Source organism: Myxine glutinosa, chromosome 9, assembly GCF_964187855.1.
Source record: "Myxine glutinosa chromosome 9, kmMyxGlut1.1, whole genome shotgun sequence".
NCBI lineage: Eukaryota > Metazoa > Chordata > Myxini > Myxiniformes > Myxinidae > Myxine > Myxine glutinosa.
This window is the reverse complement of record NC_136269.1, coordinates 76532641-76544390: the sequence shown is the minus strand read 5'-3', so window position 1 is coordinate 76544390 and position 11750 is coordinate 76532641. Positions and strand designations below refer to the sequence as shown.

The following is an 11750-nucleotide window of genomic DNA, read 5'->3' as shown; positions in this document are numbered from 1 at the left end:
GGTTCGTGAAAGACTTGAGCCCAGCTTGACCCTCGTTCCGATGGCGGTGATACCTTGGGTTTCTCTGTTCCTCAAGGAAGTAGAACTAAAAAAGCAGGTTTGGAACGGGAAGATGACGTAATCTGTTGCCAAATCCTTGATGCGAGGGTCGCGACTGTATTTTAAAGAGGTGACCAAGGTTACTCAATCGTCACCAAGGGGTGGACTACCACTCCAATGAATTCGACTTCAGGAAAATATGTTGAAGAAGCAAAGCGACCACGCGACTTCATTAAATATTGCTAAAAGTGAAGTCAAAATCAGTTTTGAGCCAGGTAGGAGTCGAACCTACAATCTTCTGATTCATAGTCAGACACGTTATCCATTGCGCCACTGGCCCATGTGATTACTAGCTATCACTCCTACTGATATGTTTTAGTGCTGCAATAATGAGTGATCAACGTAAGGGGTCTCCGGTTGTCGCAGACGTGCACGTTCCTGAGCCACGCGCACAAAGGCCTCTGACAAGTACTCGGAATTGCAGCTGAACACAAATGAATGCACCAACTTTTCTGAACCCTGCTGGACTTCACATGACCTCTTTCTGAACCCTGCTGAACTTCACATGACCTCTATCTGAACCCTGCTGGACTTCACACGACCTCTATCTGAACCATGCTGGACTTCACATGACATATATCTGAACCCTGCTGGACTTCACATGGCTCCTTTCTGAACCCTGCTGGACTTCACATGACCCCTATCTGAACCCTGCTGGACTTCACATGACCTCTTTCTGAACCCTGCTGGACCTACTGCGACCTCTTTCTGTACCCTGCTGGACCTCCTATGACCTCTTTCTGAACCCTGCTGAACCTCCTCTGACCTCTTTCTGAACCCTGATTGACCTCCTACGACATCTTTCTGAACCCTGCTGGACTTCACATGACCTCTATCTGAACCCTGCTGGACTTCACATGACCTCTATCTGAACCCTGCTGGACTTCACATGACCTCTTTCTGAACCCTGCTGGACCTACTGAGACCTCTTTCTGTACCCTGCTGGACCTCCTATGACCTCTTTCTGAACCCTGCTGAACCTCCTCTGACCTCTTTCTGAACCCTGCTTGACCTCTGTGGAAGAATTTTGTGTATGACTCACAGGACTCCAATGACCGCACACAGGTTTACAAAATGTCTGGTTTATTAACTGTATTTATTTCATTTCCAATTACCAAAATGATACCGCATAATATAATGGATCAGGTTAACTCTTTTCGCTGGTCCTTCTCGTTCATCCGACACTCCCGTTCGGTCAGCGCTTCACGTAGCAAGTCCTGTCGACTCCACGTTTGCTCTAGTTTATATCCACAAACTGGACTTAATCCTCTGTCCGCTGAAACGTTAATCCTTCTTCCGCTGATGCCCCGAGGTCATGTATTGCACCAAGTCCTGGCATCAACTCGCTCCCCTCCTGCTGTGATTTCCATTTACACAGTAGGAGGGTGCTCTAGCCTGGGGCCTTGACCAGGTGTTTCAAGAGATTATCATGTTCATGCACATTCTGCTTCGTTACCAGATTTAATCAATGAGTTACCAGGGCCAATCAATACGTTACACTGAGTTACACTTCCACAATTCCCTCATCTTTTTGTTTTTGTTTATATTAACCATTAATCTAAACATCAATATAAGTAAACAATCAATCACTACTAGTAAACATCATTACAAGTATAAGTAAATAATCAATCACTTTGGTAATCAAATTCCCTTAGGCATACACCGTCATCCTGCAAGAATCACAAAACATTTCGTTGGTCATTGACTCCTTCCATATTGTTCAATCTATTGCATTTGCATCACAAATATATTTTCAAAACAACACTTCACCATCACCAAGCACAGAGGTTGCAGGTAACGTTGTTCTGCAACTTCTGATGTGGTGAATGTTCGAAGTCTTCGAACAAGAGTAAGTGATCGCCTTTCTTTCATATGTTGCAGTGTGATCCAGGCAAATGGTCACATAAATTTCCTTGGTGAAGGTGAGCATTCATCTCCAAGTTACACGGGAGAATGTCTTCATCATTCTTTGAGAAAGAGGGTGTATGCCACGATTAACTTCATTTTTTTTAGCCACAAATTTTCTTTCTCGAACTTCTTCCCAATTCCGTTAGCAATCCCTCCAAAATGTGATCTCGTCTTATCCTTATGCTCAGTCATATCTGAATCTGCTTTCCGCACACACTGAATCAGATAGGGTACATCTTACCATGAAATCAGCATAATCATGTATATCTTCCGACAGTTTCACATTCAACAATTTGTTGTTTTTCCTTAACACAAAAAGTTATATTCATTTATATGCGTCACACAAATAATATTCAATCAGGTATGTATTTTATTACTAAACTAAGAATAGCATTGTATATGATTACAATCACAAACGGGAATACCTAATTCCCAACAACAATTTTCCCAAACCAACAAATTAAGCATAATGTATTATTACCATAATTCCTCTCCACTTTTTCTTTTCCCTCTTTTTTCCTAACAGTGTGTCACTCGTGGTGATATGAGTTCATTGATATTGTAATTGACACAACTCATAACATTGTCGTTATGCCATTATCTTAATTCTACTGTATTCATTTGCAACATCACTTGATTTAATCTTTTAATCTCAGTATTTATGTCGCCATAAAAGTCTTCCTTTTCTGGTTCCACATTTCTTTCCTCATTTGTCACTTCATGCGTTATCATCGTGTTGTTGGTTACCTTATTCAAACACACCGTCACTAAGGCTTTCAAGCAAGCCACCACTAAAACAATTGCCAATATAACTACTAAACCAACAAACAAGTCTGCTACTCCTTGTATATATTCATATCTATGACATAGTTATATGTCGATGACATTTAACATTATATACCAAACTAACAAGCTTCCTAAAAGGTAAATAAAGAAAATCCCTTAATATGTAACATAATCAGATTATTTGTCTTACCCTGATCCCCCTATCTCCCGGGGTTGAACTCAATCCCCTGATCATGAGTGTAGTTGTGATACATTTTTTTTTTTTTTCACTCATGCTGTATTAATATCAGCAGTAATTGTATGTCATGTAGGCAAATAAATGTCACTATTCCAAGTAGGAATATCACATGTTGAAAATGTAATGTTTATCAATGCAAGGGGTGTTAAAATGTAATTCAAATGACTGTAAATCACGACTATCATTTATCTACCACTGAATGTTCTGCTGGGCTGCTAGGTGCAGCCTCATTTTCTGTGGGATCGTCCACCTTAGCCCCATGTGCTTGTTTGCAATGAGGGGCATGAATCCAACTTTCTATGTTGGGTCCATCTTTTTTTCTATTCTTATCAATCTCCTATGGTTTATCATTTCGTTCCAAGATACCGCAACCAAAGGTTTTAACCAAAGCTCTACCAAACTATTTCCAATTTGAACAAAAAATGCCAGTGAAACAATGATTCGAAGAATTAACTTCAAGGGGTCAATAAATTTATTCTATAGCCAGATCTAATTTTCCCATCCAATAGTTTGCCTTGCCACATGTCATATTATAACACCTTAATAAACCTTCGAAAAAATGTTTCCCATCTCAACAAATTTCCTTTTTTACAAATAGCCATGTGTAACTTACGTATTTAACTACAATTTCCTCTCAATTTGTTTGGCCTAACTGGCCGCAAAAGTGGCTGCCAGCATGCAGTACCGTTTTTTATCTACCAAGGAAGTGTTCCACACAAGACCTCTACCAAAATGTTGTTTGTAAAAAACACATCTGGGATTTCTGATTACATGGATGCACACTCTCAGGACATTTTCAGGCTGCTGTTAACAATCCACTACGATGACTTAATTCCTTTACCCACAATCAAATAATTAGTACAAATTGAGGATATTATCCCTATCACATTCTTTTATAGATTCATTATGTTGGATCTAATTTTTTCCAATAATTTTCCACTGCTGTAAGGCGGAACAATAGCTCTCATAAGTCTTAGTAATATCGTACTTAATTTGCCCAGCAGAGAATAATTTATTTACTATCCTTTCTCATCTGTTAACCAGTGACTTTGTTTAAACTCCAGAACTGAAAACCCACAATAGTTCAAACCAGCAAAATTTTCTTTACTATTTTCCCATATCATCTATGCCTAAAACACATCCATACATACAGCACAATTTATATGCTGATAAAATTCAAGTTTATATATATAAAATCCATGAGCAGAGTATTCTGGGAAGTCAGTGTAAGACCTCTCCCAAATTTGGATGATTTTGTACTTCCTCATTTCCTTTTATGAAGCTCATATCCATAAATAGATGTTATTCTCATATACATTCTATCAAAAAATGGAATCCCAAAATTACTCACAATTTTACTATTAATTAATGGCTGCTCATAACCCAGCACATCAAATTTTTATATTCCATTTCCCTTGACAAAGGAGATAATGTTCATAATCAAATTATATTTCTATTTTATTTTACGGATTCTCTGGATATTCAATCCCATCCACATATCCCAATCCCATCCACATATAACTATCCATTTCCAGACAGGCACACTGTCGGTGTCAACAATCTTGTAAGATTGATACACAAAAACACACACACACATGCATTATGCATATTTGTTTGCGTTGGAACCATTATTTACAGATCAAGATGGGTGTCAATTTTATTTTAATTTCATAAAATTTGTCCTTCAATTTTATAAATGCTAATACACAAATAGACCAAAAAGTTTATTCTTAGAAAAACCCCTATAATGTCACATTGAAATTACCCTTTCAGTTCCCACCATAATTTATCCTAATTTGACTACACATCCATTTGCATGTCAGTCGACCACTGACCTATCAATCATGCGGAACACTAGTCCGAAATTCCCACCTGATCATCATGTGACTCTTGTCACTTAGTTTCAAAAATTTGCAAAGCAATTGTTCCAACTTTGTAAATTTAAAATTGTGTGCCCAACATAAAAGATCCAATTTCGGCATTTGGTCAATTATTACTAATTTGTTTATAAGCAAAAGAAAGAATGAATAATTCTTGCTCCGAAAACTTTTCAGACCCAAGAATCATCGACAGTTATTCATGTTTGTCCAGTAATCGAATCTGTTGAGGCCAATCATCATTTGGGATTTGCAGCAATGAAGGCCTAATCATTGTCTGAGGTATCGGTCAGCACTGGTACCCTTGATCTTGGTTTACCCTATTAACTTGTCTTCCTTTTGGTATACGGACATCCTCTTTTCCAATGTCCCATCCGTCCACACTTGAAACACCGGTTTCTGTCGTTGTCTGATCTGTGCACCTGTGCATTTGTATTGCTGGGCTGCATCTCTACATCCCTGAGTTGCCACTGCAATCTCTCGTTGTCTCCTGAAACACGAAAAAATTCTCTGTACCGTCCTTTTTGGGGAGACAACTGGAAATCAGATGGGACAACTGTGACTTTCATTCCTAATTTCGAGGGCAGTTGTGCATTTGTCTCCTCCACTGTATCCTGTATCCTTTTTATTTTAAGTTCTAGTTCCGTTATCCGTTCTTGCTGTTCCCGTTGTCTGGATTCACCATCCCAAAGATGGAATGCAAGCCAGTCTACCGTTAGATTCTGTCTCTTCCTGGCTTTCAATCTTTGTTCCAATCTTTCCAATCGACTTCGCTCAAATGTACCATCTCTTGGAAACTCCTCATCATGTCCCTTTGTCCACAAATACCAATTCTCGACCTGCCTTATAGCTTCTGCACCATAACGGTCGTACATATGATGTGTACAAGTACCTTTTTGTGGAATCTCTGGTTGTCCTTGTGTATTCTTGCAGGCTCCATTTCCCATTCTGCCTTTTATCAAAGTAGCGTTGGATGTGTTGTAGTTTGTTCCTCTAAAGCTTCACTCGTACCTCCAGGAAGGGTCTCTCCACCTGTTCGCACGGTGATTTCCAGAGAATCTCCCTCAGCCGTGGCTTTTGCACAATCCAATCTCACAGATCAGTATTTGCAGATGAGCCGGAGGGTCAGTATGAAATGGGTGAATCCTCAGGTGTCCGCTCTGTTGACGGGGAAATCACACAATGGTAACCGCACATATATATCTGTATATAAACTCACCACCTTGCTCAATATTCCCAGGTTGTCTCCACATTGTTAATATCACGCAAAGATATCAAAGCTTCTTTCTTGAGACCGCATTTTCATCAATCAAACAATCAATATATTCAATTCAATTTATTCAGTTAAATTTATTCTATTAAATTCAATCAATTAGATTCAATCTCAATTAATTCATCAATATTCATCAATAAATTAAATTAATCATTCTGGATGACTCCTTGCATAAGCCCTTTCCCCAATGATGTCAGGACAGGTCCATCCATTGACCGTCACCTCTGGTTCGTACCTCATGTTAATTGATGAATCACCGTCCTGTCCTAGGGTCATATCTGACATATTTCCCCATTTTGCCTGGTCTCCACAAATTTTCTTTGCAACCACTAAAGGCAACTCATCCTTCATTCGTGAGACAGCCAAAATGGATGGCAGATATTAAAGTTCATTGGGAAAAATATCTCATCATTTTTCTTTTAATACAAATAGTATCCAAAATCTCTTGGCAATATAAATTTCGTAAAACTCCTGAAATAAGAGTGTAAAATTTCTTCAATCATGCTAAATTTTGAAACTCCATCGCTTGTAATACCCAATTTATCCCATAGGGCTTGAAAGTTCTTTCCCAAGTTCATGCAGCATTCTGCATTTGAACCCTATGATATCATTCATAATAATCATCATGATTTTATAGTCATGGTCCTATCATAATCATCTATTTAAAACGAACATTTCCTTTATCACCACAGCTATGTGGTATAATCAACAATAGAATAAAACTGTACATAGCAACAGGCTACCTCATGGCCACTTAGTATACCTATTGACAATAAGTCATAACAATATCGAATAATCATTGAACAATTCAAAAATCGCTTCCACTGCTCCAGCCGCAGCATTCGTCATTTTGTCTGCTCGTCCGCATGACCAAAACGAAATAAAGGGAGCTCAACCATTACACAGCGCTTTTAATGGCGCATGCCATAGAAACTCAACGCAATTTCGACTCGGCCAGAAAACGAGCAAATTTTGCAGGATGTTAACTGGAATTAGTCGTGAAAATATATCCAAAATACTCAAAAATAGACACCCACAAAAATAAACAACAAACCCAAACAAACCCAAGGTCGACCATATTACACAATAAATTACATAATTTCAGCATCGTATTGATTGCTGAAATATTCCAGGGTTTATACACACCTCAAAAGAGGTATGCGTGGTGTTGCCCCCTCCCACGTTTATTCCAGGGTTTATACACACCTTAAAAGAGGTATGCGTGGTGTTGCCCCCTCCCACTTTTAATTCCTCATTAAATTCCTCATTAAATTACTTATTAAATTACTCATTAAATTACTCATTAAATTACTCATTAAATTACTCATTAAATTACTCATTAAATTACTTATTAAATTACTCATTAAATTACTCATTAAATTACTCATTAAATTACTCATTAAATTACTCATTAAATTACTTATTAAATTACTCATTAAATTACTCATTAAATTACTCATTAAATTACTCATTAAATTACTCATTAAATTACTTATTAAATTACTCATTAAATTACTCATTAAATTACTTACATAGTTTCAGCATTGTATTGATTGCTGAAATATTCCAGGGTTTATACACACCTTAAAAGAGGTATGCGTGGTGTTGCCCCCTCCCACGTTTATTCCAGGGTTTATACACGCCTTAAAAGAGGTATGCGTGGTGTTGCCCCCTCCCACTTTTAATTCCTCATTAAATCGTTTCCATTTAAAAAACATCGCTTTTACTGCTCCAGTCGCAGCATTTGTCACTTTGTTTGCTCATCCGCATGACCAAAACGAAATAAAGGGAGCTCAACCATTACACAGCGCTTTTAATGGCGCATGCCATAGAAACTCAACGCAATTTCGACTCGGCCAGAAAACGAGCAAATTGTGCAGGATGTTAACTGGAATTAGTCGTGAAAAATATATCCAAAATACACAAAAATACACAAAAATACACTCCCACACAAATAAACAACATTTATTCCGTTCAACAGAACAAACATTTCCTCTATCATGACACGCATGTCTTCAAAATTATATGACCAAGAGAAAAAGTAAAATTAATTAAAACTGTGGGCAGTGATGATCCGGGGACCATACCGCTCCATCCTGATTGGACGAGTGCATGCTAGAGTCGTTAACAACGACAGTCCAGATCCGATTGTTCAAAATTTCAACTCAATCGATCGAAAAATGAACGCAGGGATGCATTTTAAAGGTGCAGTGGCACTAACTGAGTTGCCACGAATATGGCCATCACAAAATATTTTCCTTAATCAATTGGCTCATAGCATAACCAATCATATCATTCAACTTCTTCCTGAGTGTGAAGAATATCCAATCATATCATTCAACTTCTTCCTGAGTGTGAAGAATATCCAATCATATCATTCAACTTCTTTCATAAGTGTGAAGAATATCCAATCATATCATTCAACTTCTTCCTGAGTGTGAAGAATATCCAATCATATCATTCAACGTCTTCCTGAGTGTGAAGAATATCCAATCATATCATTCAACTTCTTCCTGAGTGTGAAGAATATCCAATCATATCATTCAACTTCTTTCATAAGTGTGAAGAATATCCAATCATATCATTCAACTTCTTCCATAAGTGTGAAGAATATCCAATCATATCATTCAACTTCTTCCTGAGTGTGAAGAATATCCAATCATATCATTCAACTTCTTCCTGAGTGTGAAGAATATCCAATCATATCATTCAACTTCTTCCTGAGTGTGAAGAATATCCAATCATATCATTCAACCTCTTCCTGAGTGTGAAGAATATCCAATCATATCATTCAACTTCTTCCTGAGTGTGAAGAATATTCAATCATATCATTCAACCTCTTCCTGAGTGTGAAGAATATCCAATCATATCATTCAACTTCTTCCTGAGTGTGAAGAATATTCAATCATATCATTCAACTTCTTCCATAAGTGTGAAGAATATCCAATCATATCATTCAACTTCTTCCTGAGTGTGAAGAATATCCAATCATATCATTCAACTTCTTCCTGAGTGTGAAGAATATCCAATCATATCATTCAACTTCTTCCTGAGTGTGAAGAATATCCAATCATATCATTCAACTTCTTTCATAAGTGTGAAGAATATCCAATCATATCATTCAACTTCTTCCATAAGTGTGAAGAATATCCAATCATATCATTCAACTTCTTCCTGAGTGTGAAGAATATCCAATCATATCATTCAACTTCTTTCATAAGTGTGAAGAATATCCAATCATATCATTCAACTTCTTCCTGAGTGTGAAGAATATCCAATCATATAATTCAACTTCTTCCTGAGTGTGAAGAATATCCAATCATATCATTCAACTTCTTCCTGAGTGTGAAGAATATCCAATCATATCATTCAACCTCTTCCTGAGTGTGAAGAATATCCAATCATATCATTCAACTTCTTCCTGAGTGTGAAGAATATCCAATCATATCATTCAACCTCTTCCTGAGTGTGAAGAATATCCAATCATATCATTCAACTTCTTCCTGAGTGTGAAGAATATCCAATCATATCATTCAACTTCTTCCATAAGTGTGAAGAATATCCAATCATATCATTCAACTTCTTCCTGAGTGTGAAGAATATCCAATCATATCATTCAACTTCTTCCTGAGTGTGAAGAATATCCAATCATATCATTCAACTTCTTTCATAAGTGTGAAGAATATCCAATCATATCATTCAACTTCTTCCATAAGTGTGAAGAATATCCAATCATATCATTCAACTTCTTCCTGAGTGTGAAGAATATCCAATCATATCATTCAACTTCTTTCATAAGTGTGAAGAATATCCAATCATATCATTCAACTTCTTCCTGAGTGTGAAGAATATCCAATCATATCATTCAACTTCTTCCTGAGTGTGAAGAATATCCAATCATATCATTCAACTTCTTCCTGAGTGTGAAGAATATCCAATCATATCATTCAACCTCTTCCTGAGTGTGAAGAATATCCAATCATATCATTCAACTTCTTCCTGAGTGTGAAGAATATCCAATCATATCATTCAACTTCTTCCTGAGTGTGAAGAATATCCAATCATATCATTCAACTTCTTTCATAAGTGTGAAGAATATCCAATCATATCATTCAACTTCTTCCTGAGTGTGAAGAATATCCAATCATATCATTCAACTTCTTCCTGAGTGTGAAGAATATCCAATCATATCATTCAACCTCTTCCTGAGTGTGAAGAATATCCAATCATATCATTCAACTTCTTCCTGAGTGTGAAGAATATCCAATCATATCATTCAACTTCTTTCATAAGTGTGAAGAATATCCAATCATATCATTCAACTTCTTCCATAAGTGTGAAGAATATCCAATCATATCATTCAACTTCTTCCTGAGTGTGAAGAATATCCAATCATATCATTCAACTTCTTCCTGAGTGTGAAGAATATCCAATCATATCATTCAACTTCTTCCTGAGTGTGAAGAATATCCAATCATATCATTCAACTTCTTCCTGAGTGTGAAGAATATCCAATCATATCATTCAACTTCTTTCATAAGTGTGAAGAATATCCAATCATATCATTCAACTTCTTCCATAAGTGTGAAGAATATCCAATCATATCATTCAACTTCTTCCTGAGTGTGAAGAATATCCAATCATATCATTCAACTTCTTTCATAAGTGTGAAGAATATCCAATCATATCATTCAACTTCTTCCTGAGTGTGAAGAATATCCAATCATATCATTCAACTTCTTCCTGAGTGTGAAGAATATCCAATCATATCATTCAACTTCTTCCTGAGTGTGAAGAATATCCAATCATATCATTCAACCTCTTCCTGAGTGTGAAGAATATCCAATCATATCATTCAACTTCTTCCTGAGTGTGAAGAATATCCAATCATATCATTCAACCTCTTCCTGAGTGTGAAGAATATCCAATCATATCATTCAACTTCTTCCTGAGTGTGAAGAATATCCAATCATATCATTCAACTTCTTCCATAAGTGTGAAGAATATCCAATCATATCATTCAACTTCTTCCTGAGTGTGAAGAATATCCAATCATATCATTCAACTTCTTCCTGAGTGTGAAGAATATCCAATCATATCATTCAACTTCTTTCATAAGTGTGAAGAATATCCAATCATATCATTCAACTTCTTCCATAAGTGTGAAGAATATCCAATCATATCATTCAACTTCTTCCTGAGTGTGAAGAATATCCAATCATATCATTCAACTTCTTTCATAAGTGTGAAGAATATCCAATCATATCATTCAACTTCTTCCTGAGTGTGAAGAATATCCAATCATATCATTCAACTTCTTCCTGAGTGTGAAGAATATCCAATCATATCATTCAACTTCTTCCTAAGTGTGAAGAATATCCAATCATATCATTCAACCTCTTCCTGAGTGTGAAGAATGTCCAATCATATCATTCAACTTCTTCCTGAGTGTTAAGAATATCCAATCATATCATTCAACTTCTTCCTGAGTGTGAAGAATATCCAATCATATCATTCAACTTCTTTCATAAGTGTGAAGAATATCCAATCATATCATTCAACTTCTTCC

At 36.7% G+C, this 11750-nt stretch overlaps 1 non-coding gene across 1 annotated transcript; it reads right to left on the bottom strand.

Annotated features, from left to right (window-relative positions):
* Nucleotides 1–306: 306 nt before the first annotated feature.
* Nucleotides 307–379, bottom strand: TRNAH-AUG (transfer RNA histidin (anticodon AUG)). The gene has a single exon. It is a non-coding gene; the product is annotated as a tRNA-His (tRNA).
* Between the last annotated feature and the right edge of the window lie 11371 nt (nucleotides 380–11750).